At 38.8% G+C, this 20,205-nt stretch overlaps 1 long non-coding RNA gene across 1 annotated transcript; it reads left to right on the top strand.

The window, feature by feature from the left end:
* The first annotated feature begins 1,070 nt into the window (after positions 1-1,070).
* On the top strand, positions 1,071-19,869 carry LOC307214563. The gene is made up of 3 exons (XR_013838212.1): positions 1,071-1,174; positions 10,870-10,899; positions 19,769-19,869. It is a non-coding gene; the product is annotated as an uncharacterized lncRNA (long non-coding RNA).
* Positions 19,870-20,205: the final 336 nt, after the last annotated feature.

Raw genomic sequence — 20,205 nt, 5'->3', positions numbered from 1 at the left:
CTCCGATGGAGGCGTGGCCAACCCTGAGTCATCTTCTCTCGCTGGTGGTGCATATGTGGGCTCTGATACCTGGGACTCCTCCCCCCCACTACGCTCTGGTGGGGAAACTGGTCCTGATTTCCAACTGCTGCTCTGGGAGTCCCCGCTGGCCCCTTGCTTCTGGGGTGTCCCCCTTGGGTCCCCCCTTGCCCTGCCCATCGGCGCCCCCTTCTGTGAATCTTCCGATTCGCTGGAGAGGCTCATGGAATCTATCGGGCTGCTGTCATCTTCTCCTACGCTGCCCTCGGATTGCTCCCCCTCGCTCTCCATCTCCTCTCCTCCCTGCGCTCCCGCTGAGTCCCTGACAGTATGCATGGCATTTAACTACTTTTCACTAAGAGCAAGCCTATTAAATTAATGAACATGACTAAGTTGAATTCCTATGGAAGGTATTTGGTGTAGTACTATGGTAATCGTTCCATTACTGCTTGGCAGATGGAAAATCCCTCCTTTCCTTTTTTTGGCATGCTGTTCTGGAGATTCTTCTGACCTATTCCAAACCAATTGTGGAGGCACAGAGGTGCATGGGGGAAGGACAAGAGGAAAGTGTTGTTGCACTAGCAGAAATTATTGTATGGATTTCCACTAACAGGACTTATTTGTTCAATCTGGCCCCTATGTTTAGTATAGCAGATGTGAACAGTTTTGAGGCCAGGTACCACACCCTATAACAGAAATCTCAACTGTCCTTACCCTTAAATGAAAGTATTATAATTGTAATATTGGATATACATTATAAGAAGTGACTTGATAATTAGCAGGAAATGTATTACACACTCGTAGCATTTAATAGGTCAACAATTAACAATTATGTTTTTTATATGGTGCATAACAATGGGGGAAAAAATCTTCAACTTTATTTCTCCATCTGCCATGCCAGTCTTTAAAGTGCTTATATATTAATCGTGTACTCCACTTAGTTTCCTTGGCAACAAGGATTATTCCCTTATAGAGCATATTGTAGTTCCACCACCCTCCAAAGTTGTTGTTAAAATAATAATGCATTGCTATTATTATAAGGTAGCTGAAAGTGAAGTGAAGTCACTCCTGGGTTGGATATTTTCAAATTATATCAGGAATGGGAAATTTTAAGCTGATAATGATACTAGTTGGGTTGGATTTGCTGCACATTATTGTGAGTATTTTAAGTTGTTTTATTCTTGGTTTATATCTATTTTAACCTTTGTTTTTGTAAGTCACTTTGAATTGATTTTTGGGAAAAAGCAACATTGTAATAAGTAATTAAAATTATTCTTCTATTATCATCTCAAATCATTTCATGCTGGTCAGTCTAGTGAGACAATACCTGAGTGGATATGGTTGTTTTTTTAATCAAACCTAATATTAGTGCAAATGAGAGCTTCAGTGGAAAAGCTCCTGGGCTGCGACTTTGGTATTTTTCCTTTTTTACTAATACCATTCATTTTCCATTCCCCATTTTTATTTTGTATGAATGTTATTGGTGTAGCCAGTTGTCTAGCATATAAGATAAAAGTTAAATATTCTCAGCAGTTTTTAAGATAAAGCAAAGAGTAATCGTATAATGCTGTGCACCTCAAAGGTCAGTACTGTGCCTCTCTGGGGTCTTCACTGCCTAGTTGGCCTAATGATGTCACTAGCCCTGGCCCTTGGTGTGAAAACAGATCCTCTCCCCCCACCATATTGTATTGGAAGCTAATTTGAAAACTAATTGGCACCAGATAGCCGACATGCCAGAGCTAAGGTAGACCTGAGGACAAGAACCCCCACTATTATTGGTCACTCTGAAATGTACCTGATAGAGAAGCAGTGACATCATTACTGGGCAGCACCATTCTTCACCCCTCCAGGATTTACTCCGGTATTGACAATAACCCATAGCCATAAGACCATAATAGCTGAAAAATTATATAGGTATCTCTGAGTGAAGAAACAAAGAAACTAAAAGAATAATGTCTTCTCCCTTTTGCAGCCTCCTTCCCCATTCATTTGTCAATTAATTATTAACCTACCTGAAGAATAACATTTGGAAAATATTAATAATTATATCACTAGAGGCCTAATATCTTCAAAAAGAAAGAAGAAGGAACCAAAATAAAATTCAAATGTATTTAAAATAGAGTTAACATCCTAAGTAATGCAATTGTGGAGATTATAATTCTACTTTATTTTACTCATATCACTGAAGCATTGCATATGATTTAGCAATTTCAGCAGTCTTTGATCATCAGAGGAGGAAGATTTATCTATCATAGAGGCTAATTACTCTTAACGTCTACCCTACTCAGTGGTCTCTATAGGCCCGGCTTGTACTTTTTTGATAAAAATAAGAGGGCAGCCTTTGATGATTTTAGACCTGTCTCATCAAAGAGTCATTGGACAGCATCTTTACTGCATTCACTTCTGCTGAATTTGCTTTTCCCCAAGAGAGGGGAGAAAAGACAGAAATGGCATGTTACCTGCCCCCACTCCCCTGGCACACTAAAATTATCATTTCCTTTATCATGACTCTGGACCGAACATCTCAACTATTTGCAACAAATAAAAACAAATCAATATACAATTTGACATGTAGATTGCTTCTACACAAGCCATTTTCTCTGGAACTGCCAGCATTAGTTCATTCAGTTTTCACCCATTTCAGATGAGATCATTGTCACGATTCTACTAACCAGAAAGTCCCAACTTAAATTGCTGCAGCAGCTATGAACTTTCCAGGGAGTGTTAGAAAGTATCTCTCTACCTAAGTACCCCCATCTGCAGTACAATAATACTGACTCACCACACAGGGCTGTTGTAAGGACTGCAACTAGCTAAAGAATATGCATTATTACTATTATAATTATCATTCGTTATTTTGAATGGGATCGCAATGCCAACCTTCTATGTGGTCTGTCAATACACTAGTTATCTGGTTTGCATTTTCTAGCATGTTCCTTCCCCATTATATTTACAGCCCAAGTGTAAGTACAACAATGTGTTTTCCCATTGCTATGCTCCACTATAGTCGAGTGTGTGATGCTTGTTAGACAATTCAGTGTGATAATCCGGATGCTTTAGAAAAGTGTGGTGATTGAGTCTGTAAGAATGTGAGACCATAGCCTGCTGAAGACTCTGGCACAAGTGCCCATCACTTCCCCCCCTCTGTCCAGCATGCATCCAAACAGGAGACTGGAAGCAAACATTTCAAGATCAGAAAAAGCAGCTAGTTTAAACTATGGTTTATTGCAGTTATGGGCAACCTCTATCAACCTTGATGCTAGGTACAAGTCTTACAAAATCTGGCCACTGGGCCTTTGGGAGTTGAAGTCCAACAACATCGGAATGGCCACAGGCTCCCTCTCCTCTTTTTCCTGAAGCAAGTGAAGTTCAGAAACCATAGTCCTATCTTCATAATAAAAGGTAAAGGGACCCCTGACCATTAGGTCCAGTTGTGGCCGACTCTGGGGTTGAGGCGCTCATCTCACTTTATTTGCCAAGGGAGGCGGTGTACAGCTTCCGGGTCATGTGGCCAGCATGACTAAGCCACTTCTGGCGAACCAGAGCAGTGCACAGAAATGCTGTTTACCTTCCCGTCGGAGTGGTACCTATTTATCTACTTGCACTTTGACATGCTTTTGAACTGCTAGGTTGGCAGCAGCAGGGACCAAGCAATGGGAGCTCACCCCGTCGCAGGGATTCGAACCGCCAACCTTCTGATCGGCAAGTCCTAGGCTCTGTGGTTTAACCCACAGCACCACCACACCTTGCTAATATATCCAGCTAATTGTAGCCCAAGGAATACAAGTTGAAAAGAGAATATGAAACATTGAAGGCTGCAATCCAAATCTCCTTTACACCAGGCTGGGAGGGTTGGACTGGGTAGAAGTCTCCCTACACCCAGCAGACTCAGCCTCCAAACATGTGGACTGGCAGAGCCAGTTTTGAGAGTGGGGAGGGCTACTGCAGAGTCCACCAGATCCACAGCAGATCACTGCTCTCAAGTGACAACATCAGGCCCAATCTGAGTCTAATCATGTGTCAGCTCCAGGCTGTCACAGTAAATTGCCTATCCCCAAGCTGTTGCCCAGCTGGTGTGAGAAGTAGGGCTACATCTGTGGTGGTGGCCCCTCTACATTGCCCACCCCTCAACCAGAAAGGGTTTGGATTGTAGGCTTAGATGCAGTCTTTTGAAAGGGGGAAAAATGCTTCTCGCATTGAGAAATAATGCAATAAAATATTGATTTGATTTAAAGTTTTGAAGATGAAAGAAATTAGAGGACAAACCAGCTCATCTGGTCTTTTACAGAGAAACATCCAGATGCTTTGAAAAGCAATTTCTCAAACCTAAATGACTTCTAATTCCTAAAGAAATTAAGCAACTCATTTCATCTTGTTTGGATTATTTAATTATCTGATGGGGGGGAAGGAAGCAACAAACTGAATCAAATAAAATACTGGGTTCTGTCTCACTGTGAACCACCCAGCTTAACAATATAAAGCTATAAACTATATACTTTGTGTGGCTTTCTTGTTAAGCTTTAAATTAGAATGTGCTAATTAGAGTATGGGGCACAGAGAAAAATGCAATACTCCATTGCAATTGTTCCTGTTTGAGGTCTACTTTGTTTCTGCAGAATAGACTGGTGATATAATTATCTCCTAATTCAAGAAGTAATTCACCTTAGTAATTTTGAATATGTCAAGAGCCCAGTTCACAAATCACCTAATCACTTCTTAGGCACTTTTTTGGTCTGCGATTCACTGTATATGAGGAAAGTGACTGGTGTACCAATATCTGGATCCACCAAACCACAAACTCTCACAGCATAATACTTAACAGCACTTAATTTCAACTCTATTTCCCTGAGCTGTGAATGATGAAAGAGACGTTGAGCTGTCAATGTTTCTAGCTGTTAGGTAGGCTATGCACATTCATGAAAGGGCTAATACAAAATTTCCCAGAATGCAAGTTTGTAAAATAGTCCTGACACCATGAACAGCTTTTCTAAAATTTATACTGCTCCTCCCCCTCCCCCAATGCTTTCCTCCAGGGGAAAATTGCAGAAATTCTACTGGGCAGAGACTGCTGATTATTCTAAATTATATGGTGCTTTTGTGATATGTTCATTTCTGTGTCCTGTGGATGATAGACCAAAACCATCAGACTTATACTACTTATGACCTAGTTCACACTAAGCCCTTATTATTGTATATCAGATGGTATGGCATTACAGAAATTGATCAATTAACCCTTTTACATCATGCCATATGACACAGAAAAGACTCCTGCATGTATATAACAGTCTTAGTTGCCAGACATTGATTGCTCTGTGTAGTGCATGAAGAAGCAGTTAAGTAGATTCAAATTAGCAGGATTCTATTGTTATGAGATCACGGAGTTAGGAGGGACACCATGGCTGCTCAGGTACAACACTCTGCCCCAACAGGACAGGCAAAAGATGATTTGGAAGGGTGTGGTTCAAAGTCTTTATCTCCGTCTATTTACCTGTCTGTATCTATAGATATAGGCATATATTTGTTAAGTTAAAAATCCTCAAAACAAGATAAATCTATATAGCTAGGTTAGGGGGAAATATATCTATCTATCTCCTATGTAAACCAGGAGCGGGGAATTTGCTGAATACTCTTTTAAGGATTAGTGTTCATCACTACAGTTTGTGGAAGTGAATTTCTCAGTTTAACAATGTTCTCTGTATAAAAGTACCTTCTTTACCCTGTCCTGAATAATCCAACTTTCTCATTCATTGCATGGGCCGCCCAAATTCTTTTATTATGAGAAAGGGGGGGAACTTATCTCTTTCCCCCTCCTTCACACCATGCATAGTTCTCTATCATATGCACCCTTATTCCCCCACCCCTACACAACTAAAAAGTCCCAAGTATTGTAACTGAAGATAAAGGGACAGGACATCTACTTAGAGTTTGCCAGGCTAACCCACGAAAAGCAGTGAAGCCTGCGGGAAACCTCGCTGCTACTGCCACCAGGGACTATGAATAGCTGAAATACTAGCCATTGTCCCAAGGCAGCTTGCCCAAAAAGGATTGACACAGGAGAAGGAAATCTCCTTTATGTAAGTCTGATATGGCGCTTACTCTGGAGATAAGGAGTTCTGTACTTATTAAGTAAGCTATTAAGTAAGCCCATTGTCTATTACTTATATTGAAATAACATTCTTGCTCATTAAAGCAGCAAGCTTATGCATCTTGTCTCTTTTTGGGGGGTGAGAGGAGTACAGGTGCAAATATAAAATGAGAGAGAAGTCAAATGAGTGTGGCAATGAAAGAGGAGTGAGGAGTGCCAAGAAAGCGAGACTGGTTATTGAAGAGTAGCAACCTGCCCTAGATCAATACTTGAACATCTCAGGAGTCATCAACATGGCTCTGGGCTGGAGGAGTAACTTGATGACCCTGAATCCACTGAGTTCTCCCTCTCCACCCGCATGGTCAAATGTGCCCATAGGCCTAAAAAGGATGGTGACTCCTGGGACTCAGCTACATGAGTCAAAAAACTGCGTTTTGAATGCGTTATAAACATGCAACACCAGATGCCGCTGGTGCAAAATAAAAATTCTAAACAATTTTCCATACTCCTCCCGCCTTTTGTTATAATGATTTAATTTTTTACTTATTTATAGCGGTGTAGATCCACCCCTGTTCTAGTAAGTACATGTTCATCTACAGTGGAGTCAATAACCAGGGAGAACATTATGCTCCTTCACTGGGCATATCCCACAGGATTATGTGACAAGGTCCCTCCCTATTTTGACAGGACCCAAGACAGTCATTTGCAGTAGCAAGTATTAATAGGTACAGATGTCTCCCAATAGTGCAATGTAATCAATACAAGAGAACAGTGCAATACAAAACTGAATAGTACAAGAGAACAATGTTTAAATGTTTACAACAAGTGTCAGAATAAGGTTATGTTTTGGGGCCATTGGGAAGATAAATGCAAAGCTACGAAAGTCATTCTGTCTCATTCCAAGTTTAGATGCAGCAATCCTGCCTCAGATGGATTAGAGAAACCCAATGACTCTTTCACTTCTATGATTCTAAATGCTTCTGTCAGGCTGATGAAGACTATGAGGCTGTGTCTATTTTGTTTTTGATTTTCTTGCCTGGACATTTTCTGTAGTTGTCAAGCAGCAGAGAAGATGCCAATAGCTCTGTGTCATAATTAAAGCTCCAGTGTCAATAGATGCAGAGTGACTCTTAAGTTTAGCATTCAGCAGTGAAGAGTGCCTGCCAATAGTTTGCCTGTAGCTGACAGTTAAGAGATATTTCTATAATCACTCCAGTCACTTTGAGCCATTTTGCTTGAAATAATGACAATGTTGAAATCTTTGGTGCTATTTCACCTTGTGCCCATGCTCTTCAGAGAAATCAGGTTCTGTTCTCATCACTACTTCAGATATAGATTAGAGGCGGCTGAACTGAAGAGTTATTATGGCGTTTGCATCTATCATATCCACTGGATCTGACTACCCTGGGTCATCTGGGTATGACACCAGGACCCTTTACACATCACCTACCTTCAGTGAGATATTTTCTCTCCCCCTGCCCCACTGCGAGCATTTCTGGCATAGCTGAGTGATCCAGTTTTAGTGATCCAGTCAAAAGGCTGGTTTGATTGTGTGAGTTTCTCACACCAGATCAATACCTCAATGCTGATTCTGTGGGAAAGACACCACCCATATAGGGTTCAAATATTACGCCAGGCATGAGCCAGATTTCCACAGAAAATTGTTCAAAGGGCTCTATAATCTCTCTTTTAAAAGGTCTTACAAATATAGATCCAAATCTGGTGAAATTAAAGCACTTTCAGGACTAGCCCTGGGGAGCAATTGAAAGGGATAATCAGTGGCCATGAGGCCACCTACTCATCTTTCAAATCCCCCTATGTTCACATTATTGCAGCAGATGTGCAAGAATTTGGCCCACACTGTCCTAATTCCTCCCTTACCCATTGGTTTGGAAGGCAGCAGACTGTGGCACTGCCAAACATTAAGAAAAAGATGTCTTCAGGATAGGAATTTGCCTGCATCAAGGATGGAAGGTTTTATGCAGTTTGTCCAAGAAAGGAAGCGTCCATCTACTGCTATATTCGGTCCCTAGCTCTTTGTTGCAGCTGACGTAGGCTATCACTCTTTCATCGTCCCAATGTGGTCTTTGAGCCATACAAATTATAAGTGATCTGCAATTTGTGCTGGCATTGGGATGTGAGCAAATTATTCCTCAGCTGAAATGCACTGTGTGTTCTACTCAACTATATACACTATTCTCAGAGGTATTTATTCCAGGGGACCTGATAACATTGCTTTTAACTGGAATGTTACATTATATTAAAGCAATTCTACATGGTATGTAATCTTACGGGACAATTCATTCTCTTACTTGATAGAGCTGGTATTCAGTACAACAAAATGTCTACTCTTATCACCAATGTGCACTACCTTAGCAAATGGTTTACAGACATCTAAACATTGAGTGCTGGGTGTAATTGTTGTTTTCATTCTTTGCAGAAGACATCTTTGAGAGCTTTGTAGGTATTTTATGTTTCTTGCTTGAGCATAGCTCTCCAGTACTATTCTACTCTGAGATATGTAGCCTAAAATGAGACTTCATGCTATTTTCCCCCTCAAAATTATTTGCACTATAAATCACCATTTCTGTTGCATTTTTTCAGCTAGGACTAGTTTGTAAGCTTTGCTTCTTGGTTATACAGTTGGCTGACCTTAGTGCCTGCCCATTATATTTTAGCAATAATCTTATTTAACTCAGATGATTTACTTCTTGGTCTTCTTACATCTGATGTGGATGGATGAATATGGTGGAAATTAACTATAAATTTTCCACTAATATCACCTTAACTCAACATTTATTAAAATCTGTGACTACCAATAGCTTTCCAAGTGTATCTAGTTCTTTAAGCTGATCTGCATGTACATTACTGTATTTTATACTTGAATGTTCTTGTTATTTATTACTAAGGATGAAGTACTGCTTGTACGGTAGACAGCAGCTATATTTTCATCAATATCAAAGGGGTCAATATTGCAGGTAATGAAAAATCTCTTTTAGGCAATAGCACACTGCTAGAATTTTTATTACTAAAGCATGGTCACAATTGCATTTTTCTGCACCTCTGCTAACACTTATAGGGTGTGCTATAATCATGCTTTAAGTAACCCTATCATTTTGGCTTGGGATATAATTACACAAGTTCATACAGTGCATCATAAAGATTTGTCTTCCAGTTCCATACTTTAACAAATATATAAGTGAAAAAATGCATAAAAGAATAAATTCCATACAGCACAAGGCTAACTGTCTCAATCAATTGCATGTTTTAAAGAACAGAGTTTAGTTTAGGGTCCTCAAAATGTTGGGCTGAGATTGACATTCAGGTGCCTTCAGTAACAACCCATAGGCTCTCCTCTAATTATATTCTGCATGATAGTCTTCTTTATGTTCCCTTACTCATGTCAAACAAATCCAAAAACCCAACAAAGCTTGATTAGCGTCTTCAATTCACTTGGGGCTTCAACAGGACCTCTGCTGAACAGTGAGGTCTATATTACTCTTGCAACCAAGTCATCTGTCCATATGCCAGACCTTATGGCTGCTATTTCCTCAGCTGCTGCTGGTCCACACAGCTGCTTTTTTAAAAAGAACATTGGGGAAATCATGGATGCAACTTTCTGAGATCAATGGGTAACGTTTGGTTAAAATAAAGAATGCTGGAATGTTTGTATGCCAAGTGGCTTCAAGCATCTTATTAATGCTGATCAGATGAGCAGCCCTGGGCCTGCTTCCTACGCTTCATTTCTCTGTGCTTGCTTACTGTACCCTTGATGATTGGCAGCTGAAAGTGTGAAATGAATCCCTTGTAAAGCATTGCGTTTGAGGGAATGTGAGATGATGCACATGCAGTCTCTGGTGTTTCATCTGCAACAACCCCTTCAGCCTCCCACAGAGGTGTATCTGACACTTTCATTGTATAGTTTCCATTATATGCCAAAGTCAAACCACTTTAAGCTGGCCTGTAAGTGTGACACCTTTATTTTAATGAACCATCCTGTAGTTCTGATTGTAAATTGTTTCTGAATATTGATTTTGAATATTGATTTCCCCCTCATCATTGTAACTCAAGATGCTCAAATCTGCCAATTTTTATTTCTCCCCCTTTCTCATTTTTTCCATGCTAAGCTCCACATTTCCATATCAGTTTACATTAAAAAAAAAGTTACAGATAGGTAGCCGTGTTGGTCTGCCATAGTCAAAACAAACAAACAAAAAATCCTTCCAGTAGCACCTTAAAGACCAACTAAGTTAGTTCTTGGTATGAGCTTTCGTGTGCATGCACACTTCTTCAGATACCAATCGTATCAGATCGTATCAGATCGTATCTGAAGAAGTGTGCATGCACACGAAAGCTCATACCAAGAACTAACTTAGTTGGTCTTTAAGGTGCTACTGGAAGGAATTTTTTTCTTTTGTTTTGATTTAAAAAAATGCATGAAAATTCAGCAGATTTTTTGTGTGCAAATTTCTCCTAATATACGTATGTTTGTACGCAATTTTGTCAAATACACACATTTTTGCAAAGCAATTTCCCCTAATATAATGCATTACTTACTGTATGGTATTTTCACTAGTATATGCACTTATGTGCACACTTTACCCTAGCATATGCATTATGTGCACATTACTTGGCTGGAGCATGGTAGTGCAAAATAGAACAAGGGTGAATTTCAAAAAGATGACCTTTTTTGCATACTCTTTCAGAAAGTGTAGGTTCACCTTTATGTGCAATGTGAATCAAATTTCTTCCCCATCCTTTCTTAGCCCACCCTGGCACTTTTGGCTGAAAGGAAGGTAAGAAATAATCAGCACCATCACCATAATCATGTTCCAGACAGGAAAGAATTAATACTTTGGGGGGGGGGGAAACCTGGCTTGATCAAGAGTCTTTTACTGGAAAGTGGCACACCTTCCTAGCTGCCTAAAAGTTAGGGCAAGAACGTTTCAATCAAGTATATGTTTTTGAAAATGTATGCTGTGTTCATAGGTGTATCATGACATTAACCTAAGAGCAAGATGGTGCTGAACAACAATTATATAAAGAAATTGCAGTCCAAAGGCCAGAAGCAATAGCATACTGAGGAGAAAGTGCCATATGAGCAAAGAGTGGGATGAGGTATTTATAGCTGCAGTGATTCACCTTCACAGAACAGGTGGGTTTTTCAGTAATTATGATAATGCTAATAGCTAATGGGAAAGAATAATTGGCACAGAGAAGGCAATTGGGGTTGAGATGCTGCAAACAGGCAGGCATACACCAAGAGATAAAAGTCCATTCTCTAAGTTAATTGAAAATAATGGCGAAGCAGCGGGGAAAGGTATGCACTAGTATAGCTTAAGCTGGCAGCGTTCAGTAGACAAAGTGATTTATACTGGCTTAATCAGGTTGTCATCAAAATTATCTTTTTGAGGAATCTAAGCAGGATTTTTACATGTATCATCCAGGAGCTTCTCTTTCTGGACAGCTGCAGATTTAGAGACAGAATTAATTTAGAGTAGAAAGAAAGTAAACAACAGAAATTGCCCTAAACGGTTTAGTTTTAAATTAATACAGCCATAGTCATGAGTAGAAGAGATGGATAAGAATGGATTTTAGAAAAAAATAAGGAAAGGGGGAGAGGAGATAGAGAAGAAAGAAAGAAAGAAAGAAAGAAAGAAAGAAAGAAAGAAAGAAAGAAAGAAGAGGATGGCACACATTTTTGCTATAAAATGAAATTAGGAAGACTGGAAATATGTGATTCAGAGAGCACCAATACAACTAAAATGACATCAGGTTAGATACTGTAGAATTTATTTTCCCTGAATGGACTTAAGGGCAAAAGCATATGGCTTGTGATTCAAAGAACCATGCAGCTAGTTCTATATGTTCTGGAACAGCAGTGCTTCCTGGCACAGGCAGTTTTAAAACTGAGAAGAGTTTACACAATGGTTTGTGTAAAAAAAGATGGCAAAAGTGCTGCTATGGCCTTTGACACGGCTACAGTTGTTCTTTAGAATTTCAAGTTTAGATCATCTTTACAAAATATGAATTGTCTACAGTGATACTAGCATGAAGAACATTGGGAGGAGCATCTTGAATGAAACCCAAAGAATGGAATGTTATATATTTATTTGTTGAAGGTGTCTGTGAACATTCATACCTCCAACATTTCTCTGATCAAAATAGGGATGTCCTATATTATTATTATTATTATTATTATTATTATTATTATGCTCCACTCATCTGACAGGGTTGCCCCAGCCACTCTGGGTGGATTCCAACATACAGAAAAATATAATAAAACATTAAACAATAAAAACCTTCCGTATACAGAGCTGCCTTCAGATGTCTTCTAAAGGTTGTATAGGTACTTATCTCCTTGGCTCGGGGGTTGCATAACTCCATGCCCTCCAACTTTTCTCTGATGAAAATAGGGACGTCCTAAGGAAAAGCAGGACGTTCCAGGGTCAAATCAGAAACTGGGACGGCTTCTGTGAATTTGAGATTGTCCCTGGAAAATAGGGATACTTGGAGGATCTGAACATTATAAGCACTGACAAAGCTGTAAAATACCCAGGCAGTGTAAGTGAAAAGCGAACCTTTACTGTACAGATTTCACGCGAGACATGAGCCCATTTCAGTTTTGTTTTGTTTCCCTGTCACTCTTTCACATTCAGATCACAACACATGTTAAGCTGAGCTGCTCTCAATATCAGGTGTAATTAGATAGACAGATAGACGTGTCTTCTGGAAGCTTTAATGTGTGCTCAGTTGAGAGAAGGCCAGCCACCATATTAAGACACTGTAGCATACAAAAATGGCTGCCTGGAGATGTGTTTCTCTTCAGAGATTGCTGTCTAATGTACGTTATTATTCTGTCATGGTTTTTCCATGTCAGTCGTAGGAAAACTGTTTGTTGACATTGATCCTAATTGGTTTCCATCACATGCTACATACCTTACGTGATAGAAGAATGAGTTATATATACTGACAGTCATCAGCATCCACAACATTGAGGGAAGCCCTGACTTAGATTTAAAAATGAAGGGGAATGTGTAAGAAGAGAAGGAGATGTAGCAGGCAGGAAACGACTAACAGGGAAAATGAGGCCTGTTTCAATCAATTGTTGAATGACATTTTATTCAAGAACTGAGCTTTGGGGACAAGGTGAGGGAATGAAATTAAGATATCATGGTCTTGCCATGGGAAAAGAACTTTCCCCTTATCTATGAATAGTGCAGTTGATTTTACTTTGAAAACAATGGAATTAAGAGGTAAGTGTGAACAAACCTTTAAACTTGATGTTCTAAAGAAAGAATGAATTCCACAGGCAGTTAAAGCCCTCTCAGCTCTTTGAATTAAGCTTTTTGTTCATCATTTCTTTCTAAAAGGTTGCATTTTGCAATTCCCATGTCAGTATTTGGATAAAATCTAGCTTCGTTACAAACATATCCTGTTTATATGGTTGAGAGGGGATCATGCATTTGTTGACAAACCTATCATAGCTTTCTGAGTAGAACCACTTTAAGCTGCCTTTCTATTGCAGAATTGTCTTATTATTCCAAATGAAAGACACGTACCCAAAAGAAAGATTTGATGCACTGTATCCAATGCCAGTCCAACTCAGAGCAGACCCATCAAAATGAAGTAACATGACTAACTTAGCTTCATTAATTTTAGTGGGTCTACTTTGAGTAGGAATAGCATTGGATAAAGTCCAATGACTTTTGTATGTAAAAAATTATGATTGTTTACACCTGACTGGAAGCCCTGGTATTTTTCAAAAGAAGCATAATATTTTCCCTCTCAGTCAGTGACAATATACTTCATTGCCAATGGTTAATAAGAGCCAGCTTGAAACTTTATATACTTTCCCTAATGAAAAAAAAAGCACTTGTATATGATTGTCACCACAGCCATTCAAAATTACCTACCATACAAATAGAATTGGTCATCTGGAGATCTCTACACTTAAAATAACAACAATGCTGTTCCAAGACAAGCCAGATCCTATAAAAATTTAAATTCTTTGACATGAATACATTACAAAAGCTAAGCAAATCTACAAGATTTCTCTTATTTCATGGAACTTGCTTGCCATTGTTTTTAAAGATTTTTAAAGATTGTTCTTGTTATTTTTAAAAAAATATATTTCCCTTCATCTGAGAATCACAGGGAGATGCAAAACATAGTAACAAACGAAACAATACCACCCCACAACAGAGATCTGTAATGAAGGCACCAGGTAAGCTTCCTTGCAGGAGTAGCCCACAAACAGGGAGCCATCACGGAAAAGGCCTATTATTATTATTAATGCTAGTCCTGAGAGGGTCTAGGAGCTGGAAGCTAACTATCTGACTACTGAAATATTGTACAACAGTTTTTTGGGATTTTGCGACTTTGCTAAGCTACGCCCACACACTTTCAGTCATATATCATCATGACAATGAGAGCTAGAAACACACCTTAGAAAACAACAACAACACAGTTAAACTGCTGCCAGTTGTAAGCATTTCTGAGTGCTCCCACCATATCATAGCATACTTACAACCCTGACTAAACAGCAATATTTGTTGCAATTGATATTATATTTGTGAAACTTTTGATTGTTAAAATTGGAATATCAGATTTTCTGCATTAAATATGCTTGCTGTGAGTGGTAAGCATCAATAGGAATGCTACACACTGTACATGGAATCTCAGAGAATTTCCATTAAATACATTCAATGTAGCATTTATTTCAATCTGAGATCTTACATCCAGGCAAATTGAATTTAGTTTATTTGAAAGTGCAATGGTGCAGACATTGAAATAAACACATTCCCACATTAAAATAAATACATTTGCTTTTTCATTGTGAATCCTAAGCTTTTTTAATTTGAATTTGTGATCATTCATATGGCATTTTAAAAAGGCTTTCTGTTGTTTTGCTTTAAACAACCCATAGCCATTTTAGACAAAGTCAATTTTAATGTAGCATTATGAATGGCAATTTGAACAGCGACTATTACATAATTCAGATATATTTCCATAGTCTTCATATTTCAGCCACATTTTAAATAGACAGCATTGTAACATGGACTAGCTAGCATGAGAGGCAAGAAAACTGCATGCTGCTGGTGAATCCAGGAGGTTCTATTCTCCCGCTCCTGTTTAAAATCCTAGGAGTCTTGAGGCTGTTCTATCTGATGCAACATTATGCTGTCTGCAGTAAGAGAAAGGGAGTGTGAAAACATTTGCCTCATATACAAGCAGAGCTAGACAGTCCTTCCTTTGCCAGATACAGAATGCTGCAGTAACTGTAGCTACAAGCTGCTGTTTCTTACACCACAGAATGTCAATAACTTGTAGCTTGTGTGGCTGTCTTGCCTCAGTGTGGTCCACGGTCTCCTTGTCAAGTTAAGGACAGGACTATAGTGCAGTAATGGCTAATGATGATAGAGTTAAACATTGTTTCCAGTATTACTGGTTGGAACAAAGCCTGTGGTTACTTTTATTTTCCTTTACAGACAGCTGCATATATATTTTCCTGTTGTTCGGGATAAAATTTTGCATTTACGCTGCTAGAAAGCAGTCATATTATCCAAGCGGAATGTCACCATTCTTTCAACTTTAGGTTCAGCGTTAACTGACAATGGCAAGATTCAGGTAGGTAGCCATTTTGGTCTGACACAGTCAAAATAAATAAAATAAATAAAAAATTGTCCAGTAGCACCTTAGAGACCAACTAAGTTTGTTCTGGATATAAGCTTTCTGAAGAAGTGTGCATGCACACAAAAGCTTATACCCAGAACAAACTTAGTTGGTCTCTAAGGTGCTACTGGACAATTTTTTAATTTATTTTGACAATGGCAATTAAGTTTGCACCTGTGGGTGCCTGGTATCCATTTCTGTTCAGTGCTACGTAAGGAAGGAATGGTGTAAGCACCATTTGGAGATTGTACATATAGATGCTAAAATTGGCTTGTGCATTTAAAGCATTTATATATTGCCCTTCAGCATATTAAATTCACTTATTTAAGGGGTGATGAACCTGCAGCCCTCCAGGGGTTGCTGGACTGCAGCTCCCATAATTTCACTACATGCTGAAACACACACACACACACACACACACACACACACACACACACACACACTTTTTAGCCAGCCTTGAAAGCAGTACAAGAATTGCTATTTTGTATTCTTTAACCTTGCAAACTTTTATGAAGTTTAACAGCTCCTGTGGGGTTGTTCTATTTTAGGCCCATTCTGCAGCCAGGTACCTCAGTACTGTCTGGCAGAGCACATTTCAGCTTGTTTTGCTGAGAGGACAGACCTCTGGGTGGAAAGGGGAACTGTGGAGAGCAAGGCTAACTAACTGTAGCATTGAACATGTCCCAATGTCATGCTACAGTACAAAAGCCTGCCTCCAACTATTATCAGTAACAAACGGCACTATGAAATCACATTTGTTGAAAAGTGCACTTCCATGAAATAAGAGCTATATGACATGCGAAAGTCCAGCATATGCACCCATCACACCTGTAGAAACAATCTGTGTTATTTGGGGAGGGGAGTGGGAACCCAGGCGAGAATAGTTGTGAAGCATCATATCACAATGCACAAAGTAGAGTTTAGCTCTGCCTCTGGGCAGTTCTATGAACTGCATAGACACGTTTGAAAAATATTCATAATTAGCCTTTTTTAATAGACATTCTTTCATTTCTTCAGGCGAGGCATGTATCTTTTTAACAAAATCAAATATACCATAATAAAATCATAACACATTTCTGCAGTTTAACTGTTAAGTTACGTTACATTGCCTCGAGTAAAAGCAGAATAGTAATGTAATGGGCTTTGGCAGAGTGGGGGGGACGGAACCCAGTGCTCAGTCAAAACAGGATTGAATAAGGAAGCTCCAATCTTATAATGGTGTTTTGCCAATCAATGAGGTACTGAACATGAAGTTCAACTAGCCACATTTGCACTGGCTTATAACTGGCAAATATCCAGTTTCAAAGAAGCTGCATGAAAAAGAAAACCCAACTAGAAATGATCACTTTACATTCAGTAATGGTGTGTTTTGCTTAGTGCTGTACAGTTTATGAACAAATTCACAACTCTTTTTGGAGATCTATGTTTAAAAAATCTTATTGGCCTTTTTAAGAACAACAACACAAAACAAAATTAGTATAATGCTTAAGTGTAAATAAAACCTCTAAGTGGCTTACAAAGATGATCAAACATACATTAATCTTCTCAATAAAAATTGGTGTTGAAAACAAGTTTATAAAACTGCAAAATGATTGAAATCAACAGCTAAAAGGATACGTTCTAAGCTAAAATGACATGCTCAACTAAAATTACAGATTAAGCCACCCATCAACTTTACACGTTTGGGTACGTTTACCTCAACAACAGCAAAAGTAGGCACCAAAATAATACAGGAAAGGCAGTTACCTAATGTGAGTGAGCAGGGAAGTTGCAGTGTGCAGGGGTTGCCACATGGAAATAGCACATCCATACATATGCACATGAACATTATGTGACACTTGTTTAAAAAATAACATTTTAATGATAGTGTTTTGAACACTTACCACACATTATTCTTTCAATTTCATCAGATGTGTATTTGGGTCTGTATCAAAGACGACCATCTAAATCAGATGTAAAAAGCAGCATTTCAGCTTGACAAATGTCAGTTTTATTCCTGATTTTCTTATCTTTTATCTGAGTTTCAATGCATCTGTACAAAATATAAGCAAATCCTATATTGCATTCTCAACATGATAGATTATATTTCCATTACAATTTGATGGTATTATCCAAGCTCTTTAAATTCTCTCATTCTCTAAAGCTATCCAAAAATATCCCGTTTTTGTTAAGCATTTGGTAATATATATTGGATGGGGATGTAAGTGGTAATTAAGTATAACTGGTTCCATTACAACAGACTTCACTTGAATTGTTACAGAATAATCATACCCTTATACAACAGCTTAAAAAAGCATTTTGTATAAGTATGCATGGTGTATTTGATCTGTAATGGGATCTACAAAACTTTGTGTCATATTCAGATGCTGAGGTCTCAGTAAGAATTCTTTTAATACTGCATGTACACCACACATTAACTTGGGAGTCTATTGGTTTCAGTGGAGCTAACTAAGGATTTCCTTAGGGTCACAGCTTAACACCATTGACTAGTGGGAGTACGTAAAAATATAGTTTTAATCATTTATTTAAATATTTAGAAAATGTACTTTTGCAGAAAATATAAAAGGTGGTGTGCAGCATAAAAAACACAATACTGCAATGCAATACTCCAGAGTTAAAATATTTTGGGTATGGGGGGCAAGGCAACATGGGGACTGACAAAGAAGGGATGTTATTTTGTACTACTTTATTGCATGTGCTGTGTAAAGTTGGGTGCAAAAGGTTTCTGACATCTCCAGGCATAGCTGGGGCAGGTTCCTTTCTGAATGCCATTGCTAGTAAGTGTCTACTAGATGGAACAACAGTCTGACTCAGCTTAAGATAGATTCCAATGAAGGGCAAGACAGAAGATGTTTGTACTTTCCTCTGTTGTCCACAACAGCAGTCGCTTTTATCCAGTTTGGTTGCATTACAGTGGTACCTCAGGTTACATACGCTTCAGGTTACAGACGCTTCAGGTTACAGATTCCGCTAACCCAGAAATAGTACCTCGGGTTAAGAACTTTGCTTTAGGATGAGAACAGAAATTGCATGACGGCGGCACTTTGGCAGAGGGGCCCCCCATTAATTAAAGTAGTACCTCAGGTTAAGAACAGTTTCAGGTTAAGAACGGACCTTCAGAACGAATTAAGTTCTTAACCCGAGGTACCACTGTATTCCCTAAGCACCATTGGTTTGAATACGTGACTGCTTGGGTATTGATTTTCTTGCTTTACAAATAAATTACTGGCAAATAGCTCCCCCATTAACCCTTAGAACAGCCTGGCAGACCCTTGCACTTATTGTCCTGGTTTGGCCAAAAAAAAAGAGAGAGAAAATAATTGTTAAAATTATTTTGATTAAGATACAGGTATGAAAATATTGTTAAAAATGCTTTTGTATTAAAGTTTTATGAGTGTTTTGGAATTCCGAAATGATGATGTTCACCCCCCCCCCCACCCCATATAAACACACTGTCTGACCTGTCACTCAGGTTAATCATTCTAGAGATCAGGGACAGAGTCTTTTCACTGGTGGCCCTACACCTGCCATTCTCTCTTGAGAACTCTCCTTGCTCACCTGTTTTGTGACCTTTAATCAGTCCCTGCACACTTTTTAAAATCCTGCCAAACTTTGTTGTCAATTGCCATTCCCTTATACGTGACTGAAAACTTGTGTTTTCATTGTGTGCGTTCAACTGTTTTGCTTTTAAGGTTTTTATTGTGCTCAGAAAAGCTGCATTGCGAGGGCTTGCATGCAGAGGCAGGGTGAATAAATAAATAAATAAATTCAAATGCTGCTGCATATTGTCATGGAAATGAAATGGGGACATCTGGTCTATTTCCATACCAAGTTTATTCTGTGCCTTTCACTCTCATGCATTATGGAGCCAAAGTGTAGCTTAAACAGGATGTATTTATGAAAGGAAATAACTGTAACTGTAGACGGATGAAAACAACCCTCATCACAGCTTGTGATCTGTTTTTTTTTTTTTTCTATCTCTTTTACTAGGAGCTCTGTCCGGAACATGCTGCAGCCTACAGATATATTTAGGGGATATGACTTTCAGATTGCCCGTAAAGCTATGGCTACAAGTTCACTGCCTGAATCTCACTGTACTTTGTCATTGCAAGCTTCATTAGTTTCATTTAACTTCATGGGAAGTTGGAGCATGGAGGGATTCGGTGTCTAGTAAATAATAACGCAAAAGATCTGCTCATTCCCACACACACATTTGCATAAAGTCAAAGGATGTCAATACAATAAGATTTCTCTCATTATAGGCCTCTTCTTTCTGGATGTTATTGATACTTTTGCTGCTATGTAAATAAATGCTTTTTAATCACCTACTATATCAGACACATTCCACATTCCACAACTAAGGCAAATGCATCCCCTAGGGGGGAAACAAACTGACCTTTTCTTATTTGTAGAAACTTAATTGTATG

Source organism: Podarcis cretensis, assembly GCF_951804945.1.
Source record: "Podarcis cretensis genome assembly, chromosome: 4".
In the NCBI taxonomy this organism is placed as follows: domain Eukaryota; kingdom Metazoa; phylum Chordata; class Lepidosauria; order Squamata; family Lacertidae; genus Podarcis; species Podarcis cretensis.
Note: the sequence above shows the minus strand (reverse complement) of the source record. Positions and strands in the feature narration are given on the sequence as shown.